Below are 21185 nucleotides of genomic sequence, written 5' to 3' on the forward strand. Positions count from 1 at the left end.
TTCTTTTTGTTGCTATGCAGTTTTCAGAGAGACAGCTGTGTTAAGAAACTAGAGAACTGGAGTGAAAACAAAACAAAAAAATATATCTTGTGACCAGAGAAATATGTATCGGATTCCAGTAATGTTACAATCCTAGAAACACTAAAAATACTCTGTTTTTCCAATCACTTTCAGCCTTCTGCCTCCCACCTGTCCAACTTCTATAATAACAATTGTTGTATGTTTTCAATTTGTATCTGATGTATGGTGATTCTATGACAAGCAATGAAACTTACACATTAATATCTGTCCCCAGTGATTGAAGCTAGAATAGCAGGCTTCAAAACACGTAGATCAGGGATGTCCAAATTTTTTGCAAAGAGGCCCAGATTTGGTGATGTGAAAATGCATGTGGTCCAACCATTCAGGTAGACATTCTTTGAATCATTAACTTTAAATAAATAATACATAAACTTTATTTATACGTCCTATCTCCCTGAAGGGACTCAGGGTGGTGAACAACAAAGTCACCAAACATTAAATGCTGTACAAAAGAAAAACACATAAACAAATAACCATCCCACCCAAAACCTTCGCAGATCCATTATTTATTTAAGTTCATTTGAAACATTACATATTGTTCACTATTAAATGCTCACTGTAAACGTCTAAATTTAAAACATGTGAATAGGAAAATAACACTAACAATAATCTTATTCAGAAGTGCAAAACATTAAGGGCCATATGAATCTGTGTATCACTTGTTTTTTTTGTTTTTCAATTGACCATCAAAAAACAAAAATATGTTGTTTGATTTTGAATCAGGATATCCAAAATCAAAAAGGCAATATTTTTCATTTCATTATTTAGACAGATACACTTGGGAATCCCTGTTGGCGCAGCAGGTTAAACTGCTGAGCTGTTGAACTTGCTGACTGAAAGGTTGGCAGTTCGAATCCGGGGAGTGGGGTGAGCACCTGCTGTTGGCCCCATTTTCTGCCAACCTAGCAGTTCGAAAACATGTAAATGTGAGTAGATCAATAGATACCGCTCTGGTGGGAAGGTAACAGTGCTCTATGCAGTCATGCTGGCCACATGACCAGGAGGTGTCTACGGACAATGCCAGCTCTTCAGCTTAGAAATGAAGATGAGCACCGACCCACAAAGTCGGACACAACTAGACTTAATGTCAGGGGAAAACTTTACCTTTACTACACTTGTTTCATATTTCAATGAAAAAAATACTCCAATTTCCACTTGTCCTGGAAGTGGCAGCCCTCGATGACAACTCTCCAGTTGCCATTTGAGAAATGGGCTGGAAAGGATTGCACAAGGGTCACGTGGTGAGAGCAAAATATAAAACAGTTTTTTTGTATGTGCGGATTGTCTACTGTGGTCAATAATCCTGGTGGGTCTCATATTATTGCTTTTGTGACAGAAGCTGCAGGCTGGGGATAATTTGAACACAGGCCACAATTGCCCCCTGGGTCAGACTTTGGGCATGCCATTTATTTTTAAAAAAAGAGTGCTTAATTTTAATACATTTAAATTTATTAAAATTAAGTACTGTTTTTTAAAAAATAAAATAATTCTAGAGTGTACATCTGTGACTTTCCTTGAGCATGCCTCCAAAGTTTGAAGTGTTATGCCTAGGGCTACAGTGACGCAATGGCTTAAACCCTTGTGCTGGCTGAACTGCTGACCTAAAGGTTGATGGTTGAAATCCACGAGACGAGGTGAGGTCCCAACTGTCAGCCCTAGCTTCCCATACGGGGACATGAGAGAAGCCTCCCAGTAGCATGGTAACACATCCAGAAGTCCCCTGGGCTCTGTTGAATCTGCAACAGAGACAATTATTGGTGTCTCTATTGCTTGTTGTTATAATTATTGATTTTCATTAATAGTTTTTGGATATCTTTGGTTATAATGGCCGTATTCTTGCATATGTGGAATACTCCCTCAAAACATGTCCAAACACCCACAAAAGCTATTACAGGGGGCTAAAAAAGATCTTCAGGAATTGCCTTTGGTTGTATAGCGAAACAGAAGAGGTCAAAAAGCATGATGACGATACAAGTATAGTATACTGCATTGAGACCATATGTATTACAAAAGTCCATTAATAAAAAAGAATAATATCAAGACTGCTTATAGTCTGAGAACACCAGTTTTCTTATAGATAATTGTGAGATGGGCCTTGCAAAGTTTCCTAGAGAGAAAGTTCCTGAGTATAGGTTTATAGTAGAAAAAAGCTAGATTTATGGTAGACTGAAACATCGATAGTTCTACAATAAAATAGCCAGAAACTTTTTTGTTTACACTAGTATCTTTTTATTTTTATTCTGGATTAAATACATGGATGTTATACATTTGGCTTCTGGGTGGTGACTTGAAATCTTTGCCCCAACTCCCAATAGTTCCAATATAAATTGGTCCCTCCACACCAGCTATTTTTATTTCCCCAGATGATCCATTTATTTTAATCACTTTGGGGCAGTTTTGAGTGGCAATGTAGCAAAAGAACAGGGATGAATACCCTTCAATCCCTCTGCCCTGGGCACGCATCTATGCCTGGTTCTCTGCACTTACTGAAATAGGCCAAAATTAGTGAATTCACAGGCACAAAATGAAGGAAAAATTAAACCAGAAGGGACCAAAAATTGAACAAATGGGTATTTCCTTTGTATTAAATGGAACCGTAACATTCCTTATAAGTTATTAAGAATGAAGCGTGAAGTTCTATTGTGGTGACTAAGCATCCCGAAAGAAACCTGGGGCATTATTCGCTCTCTTTCAAGCCTGCACAGCTGCAATCCAGGAGGTTTTGGATATGTCCTGAGGAACAACCTAATTCACTTAGGACAAATGTGGAGGCCAAGAAGTCTGAACGGCTTCCCATGCAAGTTGACTATTCTCCTTAGAACAGTGTGTAATGTGTAGGAGTTCCTCAAAAAAAAAAAAAAAAAAAGACCATCCACATGAAAACAAATCCCCAAAGGCAGAAATTTTCAGGGGTAATTCACACAGATTTCCAGTTAGCTTTACAAACCATTCCAGTCTCCATCTTCAAACTCTCTAAGGTCTTGTTTACTGAGGAGTCAAACTTCCTCCTTGTTCTTCTTTTGCTATTCATTTTGACATTACTGATCAGCCGAGCGCACATCAGGGAACAGAAGCAAATATGAAATTTGGTAGACTCTCCTCGCATCCAACAAAAACTGTCTCTTTGCCCATAATACTTTATTGAGACAAATTGTTACTGAGAGGCCTGGCTCATGGTATACGTTTCGTTTCTCATCAGAGAGTTGCCTGCATTCTCTTTAGCTGACTTTATGACACATTTTCTTATTATTTCACTTCCTTGGCTTTAGTCATGTAGCTGAAAAGTGGAAATTGGCCCTTTTCTTAGCAAAAGCATTGGAGTTGCTTCCTAATTTCTGTAATAGCACCTAGATATTATGATAAGTGCTTTGGGAAAAAAACATGTGATAATAATTATAATCAAGCATGTGTTTCTAGACTAGCACTGCAGGCATATTTTTTGAATTCAAAAAGAACTTCTAATACTCAGTTTTCATTTATTTCAGTTCTTTAAAATTTTAGCAATTTCTAAGTATATTTTTTGCTTCAAGAATTAAAAGGCAATGGTATCCTATAACTGCTGAAAGACATCATCTGTAGTTTGCTGGCTGAGTTCTATCACAATGATAGTTTGAGCAGTTTGTCTTTGGCAACCAATGAATTGCTACCTTGGTGAAGTCAGGGACTTATGTGGCTGAATAAAAATAAAAATAAAAATTTGAAAAAATGTTGATTCTGTTGGGCAGGGTCATTTGGTTTTGATTTCTACATCGGCTTGCACTTTTTCTGAAGGATCTTTTATATAGCTTAGGATAACTTCTTGTATCTCTCTTGTTCCTGAATGGTCAAATGACTGACATTCAAGGGTGCTTTTGTCAGTGGCAAGGCATATCTAATCATACCGGCTCATATATTAATCACATTCCATCTAGATCACTATATTTGGGATTGAAAATTACAGCTGGTTCAAAATGCAATGACTATATTGTTGAACTTACTGAAGTTCTAAATGATTTCCAAAGACTGACCCACATAAAGTGCTTTACAGTAATCCAAAGAGGATGTGACCAGGGCATTTGTTGTCATAGCCAGAGCAAAAGTATCAGGTAACAAGTGCATTTACTCTGCAGATACAGCCTTAGCATTGCTAAAACCCAGGAACCAAGCTCAAAACTGGAACCCAAGTTTTCAGGGGAAGTATATGCCTCACTCAGCATCAGTTGAAGATTTCTTCTCTGATATGCTTTTCAGTTGTTTGAGAGTATATCTCCCTTGTCTGGATTAAGCTACAATTTGCTCATCCTCATCCTGCCCATAAACTGGTAGAACACCAACATAACTTCTTTGGAGTTAGATGGAAAGGAGAGATTATGATGGCATTGAATTGAAAATCCCAGACAATAGCTTTTTGTAATTGTATGTTAATTACCAACAACCAGGGTATACTGAATCTGATTGACAGCTGGGGCATTAGACATGAATCCTCCAGCATCACTTTCTAAGGTTACCCCTCCAAGAATGATTGGAGGCACATGTAAGATAGTGCATTCCAAGTTCCATCCAAAGAGACAGCCCAGATTTTACTAAAAGCTACCAAGAGGATCAAAAGAACAACAAGGAATGCTCCCAAAATAGGCTATGCATCAATCTGACCAAATATGCCTCTATCCCATAGCCAGGTAAGAAGCCAGGCTGAAATGATTCTCGATAATACAATACCAAGAACTTCTATTCTGGAGCAGAAACACCACTATCTACTCAAGTATCATGCTCAAGAATTGAACATTATTTGGTAATTATCTAGTATGTTGGGAGTTCATAAAGCTTTTTTAAAAAATGCCTTCTTTAACCACTTTGGCCTACTACCTTACTGTAAAGAATCGTTGTCCATACCCTTCATTTATTTGGCCTGTCCTCTCACACCTGAGCCAAGAAAGACATGTATATAACAGATTTATAGCAGCCCTTACTTTTTCAATGATCTTTTTCACACTCTCAGCCAAATCGACAGGACAAAATTATCCCTACTGGTTCTCTATCAATTATAGCATCCAAACCAGAGTGCAACAACAATTTTCGTCCACAAATATCATGCAATTTTTTCACAAGACTATTGAATACCAGTACATAATAGGGCTTTTGACCACTTTAAACAGCTACATTGCACAAGTATGTGGAGATGCAATGAATTATTATTTCACTGCTACAGGATGGGTCTTCCATTGAGTATTTCCCCATCTTCATTTAGCTGCATTTTAAATTTTTCACTATTAACACTGCCCCACTTATTTAATCACTGCCAGCTTTCTAGTAGATGAAGAAGCTAGCTTACATTACTCAATATGGGAAAAGCATGTTGTTCACCCATGAGAGAGGCCATTACTCCATATCAGAGGTTGCCTAAGACTTCAACAGGATTTCTTTTTAGGCAACAAAACATAGAATCATAGAATCATAGAATCATAGAATAGTAGAGTTGGAAGAGACCACATGGGCCATCCAGTCCAACCCCCTGCTAAGAAGCAGGAAATCGCATTCAAAGCACCCCCGACAGATGGCCATCCAGCCTCTGCTTAAAAGCCTCCAAAGAAGGAGCCTCCACCACGGCCCCGGGGAGAGAGTTCCACTGTCGAACAGCCCTCCCTCCTCCCCATGACTTCCCAAGAACATTCAGGCATTGCATTGTGTTGTCGAAGGCTTTCATGGCCGGGATCACTGGGTTGTTGTGTGTTTTCTGGGCGGTATAGCCATGTTCCAGAAGTATTTTCTCCTGACGTTTTGCCCACATCTATGGCAGGCATCCTCAGAGGTTGTGAGGTATACCCGGTGTTGTCACGTGGTTTACAGTCACATCCATCACTCTCCTCTAGTGATGCCATCACAGGAGCCTGAACTTGCCCTGGAGGATCTCAGACTGCAAAATGTGCTGTGATGTCATCATGATGTATTTGCGTAATCTCTGTTTGGGATCATATAGGTGACTAATTTCAGAAAGAGGCAAATGTAGCAGCCAAGTCAACAAAATGGCACCACATCAGCCAGTGATTAATATATCACAGCACATGTATTGGTTTCCAAAAATCGAGTTCTCTTCTCTGCTTCTTTTATATCTGGCACCATTTTCCTCAGGATTTACACTGAATAACAATGCACCATTCTGATTTTACCCCAGCTGAGAAGCTGGCTCCATAATTTCCAACAGGTATGGGACATTTACAGCTGGTAATTAAGTCCTGAAAAGATGGGTTTGCTGCATAATGGAAAACACTAACAGCTTCTTAACTGTGGCAGAGTGGAAAATATTCTGTTCTGGTGAGTGATGTAAAAGATCATAAAAAAGGGATGCTGTAGTCCTTAGTCACTGTGGCTGCTGTATGGGAGAGGTGGGAAAAGACTCTGAATGAGCAGAATTATCTGGAATGCTGAGTTAAGAAATACAACTTTGCAACCAAATTTTTGGGTGGAGGTACATAGTAAGAGGGGCTCCCTGGACGGACTGTTGGGGAGATAAGCCGCTATTTTGTTTCCTATTGTGCTGCACTATTGATTTTATAAGTCATCAATGTATATTGCATGCCTACACCATTACCAGGCCCAAGCAGGAGGTGTGCACAGTGATCTGACTACATAAGCCAGTTGTCCCATGCTGTGCCCTATGGGAAGCCACTGATTCTTACACTTGGAGCGGGGACAATGCAACTTAATCAGACTGACAGGAAGCAGGCAGCAATTACAGTGTGCAGCTACATCTGCTGGGTTCCACTTCACTGAAGGAAGAGTTATCTCAATTTTAATGTACATCCCTTTTTCATGTTTCATTTAACCTCTGCTGTATTATTAAACACATCAAAATATAATGACAGTCATTAAAAAGAGGGCATCTTTTTTGGATGGGTTGAACTCTACCCTCCAGATCTTGCAGCGGTAAGAGGATTTGTTTTAACTTTCTCTTTGGTGCTGTTGCTTTGTACACAGCAAGAGAGGGAAAGGTAGGCAGGCTATATATAGACAGGCAGATGAGGATGGATGGAGATGAACATTTCAGAATAACAACACCAAGTCAGTCATGCTTTTAAGGGAGACCGAGATGTATGGAGCAGAAGAAACAACAACAAAATGAGCAAGTAGTCTACTGAAAAATGAACAAAGGGTTAAAAAGAAGCATCCATGCCAAACTGGATATTGTTGTCTTTCTTCTGGTAAGCTTACTCTTCCCTCCCTTAACTATCAGCATGTACTGCACTATGCCCTTTGCTAATTCCAACTCAACTACTGAAAAACAAAATAATAATTTTTAAAATCCGGTTTCTTTAAGTCAGGGGTAGGGAATGTGTAGAGGGCCAATGTGACATAGTGGTTTGAGCACCAGACTGTGATTCTGGAGACCAGGGTTCGAATCTCTGCTCAGCCATAGAAGCCCATTGGGTGACCTTTGACAAGTCATAATCTCTCATCCTCAGAGGAAGGCAAAGGCAAAAAAAAAAACCCTCTGAACAAATCTTGCCAAGAAACTCCCATAATAGATCACTTCTGAGTCAACATAAATTGAAAACAGCTTGAAAAGATACAACAAAACAACAAGAGATAACACTGAAAGACTTATTTTTACTGTAAGAGCTGTACAGTAATAGAATTAATTGCTTGGAAAGACATGGACTTGGGGCGGAGGTTCCTGGGCAGAGTTTGGATGGGCATCTTATAGGGCAGTTGTTCTCAACCTGTGGGTCCCTAGGTGTTTTGGCCTACAATTCCCAGAAATCCCAGCCAGTTTACTAGTTGTTAGGATTTCTGGGAGTTGAAGACCAAAACATCTGGGGGCCCACAGGTTGAGAACCACTGTTTTAGGGGCATTACAGTTGCATATTTCTGCATAGCAGGGAGTGGACTAGATGGCCCATGAGGTCTCTTCTAAGAGTCTATGATTTTTATATTCTATGAATGTGTCAATATGTTCACAGATAATATTGAGCCTGATTTATGGGATCTAAGATGCTCAGACCTACCCTAGCCAGCCAGTCTTTTCATCAACAAGTGTGCAAGGAAAGATATGTTAACCTGTGTTAATTAATATGAGCAAAATCTGTATTTTCTATTGTTTTTAGATGTCAATCAACCACAAATGTAATAAATAAAATAAAACCCAGATTCTGCTGAACAAAAAAAGGTCAAAAATGTATGTACATTGGTTTGCATTCAGGGGCCAAGTGACTATTATTTGACTGGCTTTCAATTTCTGTACACAATTTTCTCCACCTGACATTCCTTACATTATATTCAATACTTTTAAATTTTAAAAAAGTGTTTTCATCCGCATCACTGACACAAAAGGACTAGATCTAGTATATGATACTTTAATTAAGTAAGCAATGCCATTTTTGAGTTGGTTCCTTTTTCTACATGTGTAAATTTGGAAGCTAGTTCAATGTAGTGATGAGCACAGTCCAGCCTTTAAATGCTTCTGGATTGCAGCTTCCAGGATTCTTCATCATTGGACATTTTGGTTATAGCTGCTAGGAGCTCTAGTTCAGCAACACCTGGAGATACAACACCTTGCTTCAGATTATATGTTTGAAATCACAGTAAACTGGTGGTCTTTCAAGTATTGCATTTTGCAACTGGAGCCAGAAAACAGACATAGGTATAAAGGACAAGAAAATCTATGACAACAGGCTTCAATTGCATTCCAAAGAAGTTTGTTAGGAGTATCACAACAAGAAACTCACACTGCTCAAAATACAACTTGTTTGTCACTATTGATCATTCGACTCAGAGCCAAGTCTCATCTGTCCATGATCCTGATCTGGATAGAACAGGAAACATAAGTATTTCCCATTCCTCATCTCTCTTTGTGCTATATAGAATAGTAATTTAACTTTTGCTCAGATGACCCACAAGTTACGGCAAGATGAGAAAGTTCTGTCAGATGAGAAAATAATAGAGAACACAGCTCATTTCTATTCCCTCTACATCAATAAAACATTGGGAATATTTTCTAGTTTGAAAAACTACAATAGTCGGGAGGATCTTAGTGATATTATGTAGAAAAGTCATAGAATCATAGAGTTGGAAGAGACCATAAAGGTCATCAAGCCAAAAAGAAACATCCACAAAGCCAGATTCTGCTGTGAAGTTGGGAGGCTAGTCCATCCCCCTTCCTCTTAATTTGTAGAGATATTGGCACTTAACACAATGAAGATGTCATTAACTGCTGTCCAGTTGATATTGACTTTTGGTGACCCCATGAACGAGAGACACTCCCACTGACCCAGTTATTAATGCCCCCCATCCCTACCCCATTTTTGCTGAATTGGGGCCATGGTTTACTTTATTAAGTCTATCCATCTGGGGTATGGTCAATTCTACTGCCTAGCATTTTTCACTCTTCTCATGATATTGTCCAAGTACAACAGACTCAGTTAAGTCACATTAGCTTCTACGGAGCGTTCAAGCTTAATTTTCTCTGGGATCCATTTAGTTTCTTTTCAGCAGTTCACAGTATCTGAAGAACTCTTCTCCAAGACCACATTTCAGATCCATTGGTTTTCTTCTTATCAGTGTTTTTCACTGTTCATCTTACACAACCATACATAGAAGTGGGAAATATTACTACTTGTTTTTGGTTTTAAATGTTTTAACTTTTGTCACGCATGTTTTTATCCACTCTTAGCCACCTTGGGCCCTTAAGTGGGGAAAGATGGGGTAAAATTTTCTTGAAAAATTAAATAATAATATGGCATGGTCAATCCTAATTGTAGTATTTTATGATATATCTTTACACTTGTTTGGCATATATTTACCACTAGTCTTGCTTCAAGATAGAGAAGTAATCTTCATGGGACCCAAGGTGCAATATCCACAGAGTATAAAAAGCCTAGAGTTCATCATATAAGGATTAAATAGCACATTACAGAGTGTTTGTTCTCTCATATACAAGTTCTGGTTTATCTAATTTACCATATATCTTTGTTCTTGATTTAATTATCCTTAATAAGCAGAATTCCAAGCTATAATACATGTAAAGTTTGAAAATAGACATTTGTTTAATATATATATATATTTTAAAAACACATGGTGAAATCATTTCAAACTTGTATCTGAAATCAAGCAGTCCAACCTTGAAAGTAAAGCAGTCGCCTGACAGAAGGGAGCTATTAACATGAAAATAGTGTTTAATCTAACAAGGATATCTTAAGCATATACAGCAAGGTGAGTTGTTATTTGCCAAATACATATCCAGGTTCAAAGGACTGTTCCAAATCAAGTGCTGCATGTTAATTGAGATGAATCTGGAATGCTTTCTATCAAGTTTCTGTAATGATCTTTGTTACATGCTCAATACCGTGGTAAAACGGTTATGAAAAGGAAACAGCATCAGATCATTTGGAGGCATGCTATTTAAGAAATTGTCTGCCAGCAAACACAAAAAGGTGGCCTCAGGCCCAAAATGGCAATATACAACTTCAAAAAAAATTAGAACAGTAGAAGTAGCAGAACAAAGAGAGGAATAGGTAATCAAACTGAAAAGGGAATAGGCTTGCGTATAAGATCAGAGAAGATAAAATTTCACAGAGGAGCAACTATAACCAGTCCGACTTACATATGTGAATATAATCAAACGGTAAATGCAGAGGTGCCCTGAAATTAAAGAAGGAGGAAACCTGAGATAGCTGGCATCACTATTGAACATTACGTACCAGATAAACCCTCAAGGAAAATAAGGAAGGTGCCCAGACACAAACATCATTTAGCTATTAAACCTGTTCAATAAATAAATATGTATTTCATAATGCACAATGCCTCCCATTTTAACCCTTTTGAGAAACTCTTTTCTCTCCTCTCCCTTTGATGTTCTACTTTGATGCTTTTTCTTATTTTGAAGTCAACAGTTCTTTCCTATAGCACAGAAAAGACTATTGTTCATTTGTTCAAAATGTTGGCTATAGCTGTAGGAACAAGGAATGAACAACAAAAGAGTAAAGTCAGGGGAAATACAAAGTAAGTATTCATACAAAATTAACCACATTCACTATGAAAATATTTTTCTGGATACAGTAGAGTCTCACTTATCCAACACTCGCTTATCCAACCTTCTGGATTATCCAACGCATTTTTGTAGTCAGTGTTTTCAATATATCGTGATATTTTGGTGCTAAATTCATAAATACAGTAATTACTACATAGCATTACTGCGTATTGAACTACTTTTTCTGCCAAATTTGTTGTCTAACATGATGTTTTGGTGCTTCATTTGTAAAATCATAACCTAATTTGATGTTTAATAGGCTTTTCTTTAATCTCTCCTTATTATCCAACATATTTGCTTATCCAACGTTCTGCCGGCCCGTTTATGTTGGATAAGCGAGACTCTACTGTATATATATAGCTGTCAGTGTAAAATAGGCCCAGCTGTTACATTCCATTCCATTTGTTTTACTGCTGGACAGTTGAAGTTCAGTATCCTGCAGATTTTAGGACAAACTACTTGGTATTTTGGCTCTTTTCTTCCCAAAGTGTTCTTAAGCTGACCAGTTTTACTCTAAAGGAATAGCAGCCATCTGGGCTCCCAATAAAAATTTGTCCCCAATCTAGATCAAGGTCCCATGTTGTTGAGGGGTTTATTTTCTTGAATATTGTCCTTTACCTTAGCAGTTATTTGCCCTTGAAAGTGCTGATTGCAATAACAAACAAATGATAGCATAATTTCACAGATGGCTGAGACTTTCCAGGGAAAGAAGGGCAGTCAGAGCTTTGCATTGCCTCTCTCTGTTGGCACAGGTGATATTTTTCTGGAAAAAGGAACATTTGGTACCATGGCCATCCATTTTAAAGGCAAAAGTAAGAGGAGAATTGCCATTGGTGCCCAAAAGGGGATGGGGAGACTTTCAGTTTAAAGCAAAATTTTATATTTGAAATGGTACACACCAAAGTAAATGCATTCTGGTCTCAATTCTTATCTCCCTTCATGCTAAGTCGGAACAAAGAGGCACATTTCATTGAGCCTTCTTGTACTTTAGCTTTTACATTGGGGAAGTAGTATTATAATCCTATTAACCATTGCAGGCATAATGCATCACTAGCACCATGGAAGACCTGGAATGAGACTTTGATAGTGTCTGTGTAATCCTTGTGATCTAAGAAACAAAGACGATAAGTGCAACAATAAAAGATACTACATTCAGATGGGCTGTCTTGATGAGCCCCAAGCTGAATGCACCTTAAAAACTAAAAAACAAACAAACAACTAACCAGTGGCAGGCAATATCATCTACTAGAGATGGGCAACAAGATGTATTTGTACTACAAGTCTTATTAGTCCTGGTCAGCAGGGAAGATGGGAATTCCAGTTTAACAATTATCTGCAGAACCACATGGTTCAATTTCTGGTATGAGCGATTCATGAGCACAACCAAACTTTGCACAATCCTATATATCTGCCAATCAAATGATATGCTACATCCAGTCAATATATCAGAGAGCTAGCAAAAGTCAGAGTTGGCCCACACATTGCTTGTCTCTTGGACATTGCTATAGCAAGAACTTTCAGCAGAGCAGGCTACTCCGAATTCTTTCACCTGGTGTAGACACAGCCTGTTTTCATTCACAACTGACAGAATAAGCCTTGTGCTACAACAGTTAGGTTTTTTCTTTCCAGGGATGACTTGTGAGGCAAAGCTCTTTAGTAATAGTCAATAAGGTCAAATTATCTTAAATGAAGCAGCAGTTATTTAATTTAGAGAATAGAAAGCAATGAGGAAATCAAAGCAAATGAAATGCAAGTTCAGCAATGAATCTATCTTACTTGATAGAGATATTAGTTACTATAGTTAGGACCATTTGAATCTAAATTAGAGATTACCTCAATTAAATCATGGGTCAATCTAGTAAAGCGTTTCTAAACTGGGGGTTGGGACCCCTGGGGAGTCATGAGGGGGGTTTCAGAGGGGTTGCCAAAGACCATCAGAAAACACATATTTCTGATGATCTTAGGAATCCAAATCCCTCTAGTATTGTCTGTTGATCTTCTGTGCGGGAAGTTTGGCTCAATTCTATCATTGGAGGGGTTCAAGGGGCTTTTTGATTGTAGGTGAACTATAAATCCCAGCAACTACAATCCCCAAATGTCAAAGACTATTTCCCCCAAACTCCCCCAGTGTTCAAATTTGGGAATATTGAGTATTCATGCCAAGTTTGGTCCAGATCCATCATTGTTTGGAGTCCACAGTGCTCTCTAGTTGTAGGTGAACTACATCTCCAAAACTCTTCCAGCCCACCAAACCCTTCTAGTATTTTCTGTTGGTTATGGGAGTTCTGTATGCCAAGTTTGGTTCAATTCCATCATTGGTGGAGTTCAGAATGTTCTTTGATTGTAGGTTAACTATAAATCCCAGCAACTACAACTCCCAAATGACAAAATCAATCCTCTCCCATCAGTATTCAAGTTTGGGAGTATTGTGTATTTGTGCCAAATTTGGTCCAGTGAATGAAAATACATTCTGCATATCAGATATTTACATTACGATTCATAACAGTAACAAAATTACAGTTATGGAGTTCTAACGAAAATAATGTTATGATTGGGGGTCACCACAACATGAGAAACTGTATTAAGGGGTTGCGGCATTAGGAAGGTTGAGAACCACTGACCTAGTACCTCATTTTGCCAAATAGATACCTCAAGGAAACCTACAAGTAAAAGAGATCTTTAGTGAATTATTTACTCGAATCTAATGCTCACCTTTTTTGGCTAAATGACCTTGCCAATATTGGGGTGTGAATTAGATCTGCATCATGTAGTAATTTTAGTGCTGAGCCAAAGCAAAGGGGGAAGCTGCTTCAGTAGGTGCCCCTGGAGTTAATAATAATATAATAATAATAACTTTATTTTTATACCCCGCCCCATCTCCCAAGGGGACTCGGGGTGGCTTACATGGGAGTTCCTTTTTGAGGGACCTCATCTCTAATTAAATGGCCATGTCTCAGTGCTATGTAATCCTGAAGTTTGTAGTTTGGTGAGGCACCAATATTCTTTGGCAGAGAAGGCGTTTTTTTCTTAGAGCTTTCAAATTTGCCTGTACAGCAGTGAGCAAAGATTCCAGATCATAAGGTGCAGAGGACAGAAGATCTTAATTCTGCTAGTGAAATATAGCTTATTACAAATGTAGGCCAGATTGTGTTTTTATATGGACAGAAGACCTTAGCAGAGAGCCTTGATAACGTGAGTGTGTGTTTATATACACACTACCTCGGTAGTGATTAACGTCCAGGAGCTTACATCTCTTAGCAGCTCTTAATCTCTGCCATGTGAATCGTTCTGCAGTATCTTTTTACTCTCTGCAATTTGTAATAGTTTCATGCAGTGACAATTGCACTTAATCACACCATAAGGTGAAGTTAGTCTGCATTCTTGTTAAATGTAAAGGGGAAGAGAGAGGGGGAATATTAAAAAGATAGATCTAGATTCTTCAAATGCCACTAACAGCTTAGGTTGTGTGACCCACATCTCCCATGGGACAAATAATCTAGACCACAAAGAGAGCACCCGTTTCCCCCAGTGCTCCAGCAGATTCCTGCCAGATAGAGTGAATAGTAGCGGACCTGTGTTGTTACTGACCACAGCTAGCATTGAATATTTAAGATGTTCAAACTTTGTTACAATATAATCATAAATAAAAAATACGATGGCTGTAGTGGTTTGGATAGACAGAAGCCTGTTCTGCCAGCAGACCCATCTTTGGATATTACTGCATGGAAGCCTCTATTCCACAGCTTTCCTGCAGTGTGGGATAACAGCTATTTGCTGCCATTATGACATCTGTGATTGCACAGCTGCTTGACTATGACACTCCAGTAGTGTGAAGACAGACTTCCAGGTGGGCAGCATAACTTCACACTCCAGCTTTGGGTTTTTAAAAACATTTCACAATTGTGAAGCGTTGTGCAAAATTTTAAAATACACAAAAATTCAGCAAAGGAAGATAACAGCATATTGTCACAGTAGCACCCAGACTTCACTATACCAGGTATGTCCTGGGATTATGGTACAATCCGAGGCTATTGACAGACTTTTCCTTATGGTTTCATCACAGGGAAGGGGCAGACCAGCAATGGGTATTGCATTACGTTATGCGATAGGAACTGTTACTAAAGGTGACAGTCTTACTTCTGGGATGGTTTCTACTTCTGTGACATAAAGTCTGTATAATTGCTCTGTGGCTCAATCTGTTAAGGAGGAAAAAAAAGGTTAGGGACAGTAAAGAGGCAGTTTATCACAAATCCATGCCTCCTCCAGTTTATGGACACAGCCACAAAACTAGTGCAAAGTTAGGCCAGAGTGAAGGAAGATCTAAGAAATTTAGCATATTTTCATTTAGCCTAGATCAGACAGTGCACTGTCTGCACACATTGTCATTTCAACTTTGATTCCATGTGGAGAGATACTATGTTTGGAGAGATACTATGATTCACTTGAGTTAAAAGAATGTGGGATGGTTGTGTGTAGTGTAATGTACCATGGCGCATACAAGTAGAGCCACAAAAACTAGATCAGCCTCAATGGTCACTTCATTAACCTGGTGCTGTAAAGTGAAACATCTAATGAGGATGTTTGTTATTGTTGTTGTTCCTTTTAAGTCATTTCTGACTTATAGAGACGCAAAGGCAAGTCTATCACAGGGTTTTTGTGGTAAGATCTAAAACCTTTCCCAATGGTCCATGTTCTCCTCACTCTCCTAAAGAATCACATGTGGTTCCGCCCACCACTAAGTCCTCCTCTCAACTCCAAATGCCAGAAAAACTTAGATTTGTGTGTGTATTTGTGTGTGTGTATATATATATATATATGCTTGATTGTTATTGTTTATATTTTTATTGTTTCTATTTTATTTTATAGATTGAAATTTCTTTGGAAGCCTGTTGATTGAACAACAGAGTAGTAAACAGCAAATGTAAAAGAAATAATGTTCGTAAGCCAAATCAGGGGATGTAATTTGTATCATGGCTGGCTGCACTAATTTCCTGACATGTTTTTTCAATAGTATGTTCAACATAGGAAGATAGCAAAGAACAGTTTAAAGCATCCCTAAATTTATCTGAATTAATTTTCTTGACCATTACTTAATTGCCATTTCCATGTGAGAGGAAGAATCATGGCAAGGACTTGTGACCACAACCCTGGTTTCTGAGCAGACTTTCACCGTGACATTTTATTTTTTAAACAAAGCAAGTATTGATGATTAAGTTGTAACTCAGTAAAGAAAACTAAGGGCTTGATTTTTAAGACCTGTCAGTGGTTCTCAACTGGGGTCCCCAGATGTTTTTGGCCTTCAACACCCAGAAATCCTAATAGCTGGTAAACTGGCTGGGATTTCTGGGAGTTGTAGACCAAAAACATCTGGGGACCCCAGATTAAGAACCATAGCTGGTAATAACATGATCTTTGGGGAATCTCTCGTTCATAGAGTCACCATAAGTCAAATCTGACATGACTATGATGACACACAAAAACTCAAATACTGCTGTTAGTAGTTTTCTTGGTATACTTCAAGAATGCTGGTTTGTCCTCTGGTGTAATTTTATATCAACAGCTTTTCCCAAATTCATCTAGTCGCTGGTTTATATTAATGAACTGTCACAGTTCCCATTGTTTTCCCAGGGTATTGCAGCTGCATTCTTTCACAGGTGCTTGGCAAATTAAAAAGACAGCGGTTTGGGGTTTCAGCCTAAAATCACTCCTTCAGCAGATTGTTGAGACGTTACTCATACGAGAGGACATACTGTTACTTTAACATTCTCCTTTCCTGCTTAACCGATTGCTGTTTCTTGATTTTACTCTCTGGGTTTTTTTCCCTCTGTGTTTCCTCTGCTCTGCTTCTTGCTGACAAAGAAAAATACTAGACTGTATTTTGTATTTACTTTGAAAATGGTAGTTCAACAGCCACGCACACTGAAGGGATATACAGCAGCTGCAGCTAGATGATTCTTCTCCTTTCTACAGGTGTAATGCAGATGTAACTCAACTAAAATCAGAGCTGTAAAGAGTTTTTTGGTACCTTAAAGGCTAACAAAATGTACTGTGGAAGAAATGTTATAGATTTTCAGTTTGGTTTGTTAGATGCATGAAATATTTTCTTTGGTTGTCATGATAAAAGCATGAGGATTGTAAATACCAGGTGAGGACCACTGAGAACCTGTCAAGGTAAAAACCAAAGATCTAGGAATGATTGCATATGATGTCAGAAGTCGCTAATCCTGATGTTACAAGGGTAAGAGACAATGCCCAGGTCTTGGTGATATAATTAAGCATTGCCCACTGCTGTATTAGAGCAGAGTTTCTCAAATTGTGTTCTCCCAAATGTTTTGGACTTCAGCTCCCACCATTCCTAACCGCTGGTAAGATGGCTGGGATTTCTGGGAACTGAAGTCCAAAACACCTTGAGGAGCACTGTTTGAGAAACACTGGTATACAGTATGCCATTCAAACCAAATGTCAAACAGATGAATAAAACATGTATGCAGTATGCATACCTTTCAAGGCAATACTCTCCTCCTTAGAATTTCCCCCTTTGCCCTGAGAAATCAGGTCCTGAGATCTGGTAACTGTAAAAAGCATTGAAGTTAGAGAGAGATGCAAAAGAAGAAGTTCAGATGGTGGCAACAAACAACGATAAAACTCAAAATCGTTACAATATTTGGAAAACATTAACACATAGATACCTTGGCATTTGTAAATTTGGTGGTTGGCCCCAGGTTTGTGGAATTCTTTCTCATAGGTTTGGCCGGTCCCTGCTCTTGTTTAATCAGCTGCTAAAAACCTTTTCATTTAAATATTTTTGTCCATCGACTGGTTGTTCCAGAAGTGTCTTTTAATAGAGATTGGGGTAGAATTACTATAGTTTTATTCTTTATGTTAAGTTAAGATATAGGATGAATGAAACCTGGCCCAACAACAGTACACGTGAGAGAGATCTTTAGGTCTTAGTAGACCACAAATTGAGCATGAGCCAACAGTGTGATGCAGAGGATAACAATGTGATTTTGGGGTGCATCAACAGGAGTATAGTGTGTAGATGAGGGAACATCATGGTCCCCCCTGTTCTGCTCTGGGCAGACATCACCTGGAAAACCGTGTCTAATTCTGGGCACCACAATTCAAGAGAGATATTGAGAAGCTGGAACATGTCCAGAGGAGGACAACTAAAATGATCAAAGGTTTGGAGACCATTCCCTTTGAAGAACGAGTGATAGAGCTGGGTCAGTTTATCCTGCAGAAGAGATGGCTGAGAGGAGACATGATCACCATGTTTAAATATTTGAAAGAATGACATAAGGAAAGGTTCCTGCTGCCCTAGAGACGAGAACTTGGAGCAATGGGTTCAAAATATTGGAAAGAAAATGCTACCTGAACATTCAGAAGACCTTCCTGACTGTATGAGCTGTTCAACAGTGGACTTCACTGCCTCAGAGCGTGAAGGAGGCTTTTAAACAGAGGCTGGTTTGGATGGTCTGTGTGGTCTCTTCCAGCTCTATGATTCTAAGGTATCAATTAGTGCTGGTTTAATAGGTTCTTTAATTCAAAGAAACTTTTTATTACAGCAATTGCTTTTAGCGAAACTTGGTTTAACTATAATGTGAGCTTCTTTAGGTCCGTTCTTGAGAGCAAGGCAGAATATAAATATAGTTAGTAAAGAAGCAAATATATATGCAAGAAAATAAAAAATAAAAAATAAATATTTGTATCCATTTATTCTTTTTCATATAGACCTGTTTGTGTTGCATCAAATAAGAACGGAATTGCTGAAAGAAGAAAGTCTATGCCTCACTGAAATATAACCAGGTAGATGAACTCATTTAAAAAATGATATTGGATTTTCAGAACTAGAACACAAAGAAATGGGAAAAGTGGAATAAAAAACATCAGGACAAATATACAAACTATAAGAATGGACTAGGCATAAAGGTAAAGGTTTCTCCTTGACATTAAGTCTTGTCAAGTCCAACTTTGCGGGGTGGTGCTCATCTCAATTTTTTAGCCAAAGAGCCAGCGTGGTCTGTAGACATCTCCTAGGTCATGTGAGCACTGTTACCTTCCCGCCAGGTTACCTATTGACCTCACATTTGCTTGTTTTCGAACTGCTAGGTTAGCAGAAGCTGGGGCTAACAACAGGAGCTCAGACTATTCTGTGGATTCAAACTGCTGACCCTCTGGACAGCAAGTTCTGCAGCTTAGCGGTTTAACCTACTGCACTACCGCAGCCCCTTTGTCTATGCGTGCATAGACAAAGCTAAACAGTTTAGGTCAATGTCTGACAGAGCTGGCATTTGGGTGTGTTGCAAAATCTTATCTTTGTGTTAACTTCTGTTATGTGACTTGCTGTAGGAATGGAAAACAATGTCATTGCACTCAAGATTTTCTGAGAATGTACCCATCTATACTGTAAAAGTAATGCAGTTTGATAGTACTTTAGAATTGCCATGGCTCAATGCTCTGAAATCATGGGAGTTTAAGAAGGTCTTCAGTTTTCTCTGCCAGAACTACAAATCCCTGAATTCCAGAGTATTAAGCCATGACAATAAAAATGGTGTCAAACTCCGTCAATTTTGTTGTGCTGAAGTGCATCTGGCCTTGAATATTTACGCAGTGATTTTACACAGGCTTATAGTACATTTGTAGAAAAAAATATTGATATTTTTAAAATGGTTAAAATGTGTACCATTGGAAAATGTGCATAGACATGCTTCAGTCAAAGAAAAAATTGTACAGATATGTCTCCTATCCTGATGCAAACAATGGATGAGATGCAATGCAGCATAGAAAGGTACAACCAAACTAAATTTTCCCATTTGTTAAGCGAATGTTGCTGGTCAATAACAGCACAACATATTATGGATATGCATGTATACAGGTTGAGAACCACTGCTCTAGATGTTGTTGTACTACAGTTCCTATTAGCCCTAGCCAGAATAGCCAATAGTGTACTCCAGCAATATATTGGGAAAAGCGCAGATTTCCCACCCAATCTAGTTTGATTCTTAGAAGAGACATTCCTCCAATGAGTAAAGGAAGGAATAATCCTTCTTTTGAGGAATTTGCCATTTGCTTATTTATAAACAGATCAGCATTAAAAATAAATAAATTGTCCAGTTAATGAAGGGGACATTTTTTAAGTCAAATAAAAGACTTTGTTCAAGCAGTTTATCTAATCCCTTAACCAGTTAGAAGTTCTAAACAATTAAAAGTTGTAACCCTACTTATAATAACACAGACTTCCAGGTGTTCCCCACGAAGCCACAAATAATGTTGATTATTTTGTATTGTTGGCTTTAACATGCTGATTGGATTGTAAACCACATTAAGCATGTCTCTTAATTGCAAGGCAAGATTAAAATACTTTAAAGAAGTAAATAAATTAAAATAAGATGGGGAAATAGCTAATGAGCTTGAGACTTCCTAGAAGCTTTCTCTACATGCTCACAATAGGTAAGCTACTTTTCTGCTTAATTGTTAGCATTAAACTCAAATGTAACTTGCCTCTTCCATAGGGTAAATGTCAAGGAAATTCCATGTTTCTTCAGTGCATCTTTGGATGAAAGCTATGAAGGAAAAATAGCTTTTTGAGGTTGTTACCCAGAAAGCCAAATTTATACTGTGTTATATAATGGGAAATTAAGTTGGTTTGTTGCACATTCAAGTTAACTTTGACTTATGATGGCTGTAAAGACACCAGATCCTATCTAATATTTGAAACTAAGCAGTGTCTGCCCTGCTTAATATTTGAATGGGAAACTACCAATGAATGTCAGGTACTATAGGCTCTATTTTAGAGGAACGAGCTGACAAAACCACACCTGAGTATTGCTTACCTAAGAACACCCTATGAAATTAATGGGGTTACCATATGTCGACAGGCAACTTGAAAACACACAAAAACATCATAGCATTTTTGGTGGAGGTTTGCCATTCCCTTCTTCTAAGTCTAATACAACATGAAATACCCAAGATCACCCATTGTGTTTCCATATCTGAGTGAGGATTCAAACCCTGGGTCCCCAAGCCTGAGTCTACCAGTCAAACAACTACATCATTCCAGCTTTTGAGGCATTCTTCCATTGTACAACAAACCCTGAGT

General features: G+C 38.4%; 1 long non-coding RNA gene across 1 annotated transcript; it reads left to right on the forward strand.

The window, feature by feature from the left end:
* Positions 1-14009: 14009 nt before the first annotated feature.
* LOC134295873 (uncharacterized) lies at positions 14010-19316 on the forward strand. Its single transcript, XR_010002449.1, has 3 exons — positions 14010-15080; positions 18818-18892; positions 19196-19316. It is a non-coding gene; the product is annotated as an uncharacterized LOC134295873 (long non-coding RNA).
* The last annotated feature ends 1869 nt before the right edge of the window (positions 19317-21185 follow it).

This window comes from Anolis carolinensis, chromosome 2 (assembly GCF_035594765.1).
Source record: "Anolis carolinensis isolate JA03-04 chromosome 2, rAnoCar3.1.pri, whole genome shotgun sequence".
Classification (NCBI taxonomy): Eukaryota; Metazoa; Chordata; class Lepidosauria; order Squamata; family Dactyloidae; genus Anolis; species Anolis carolinensis.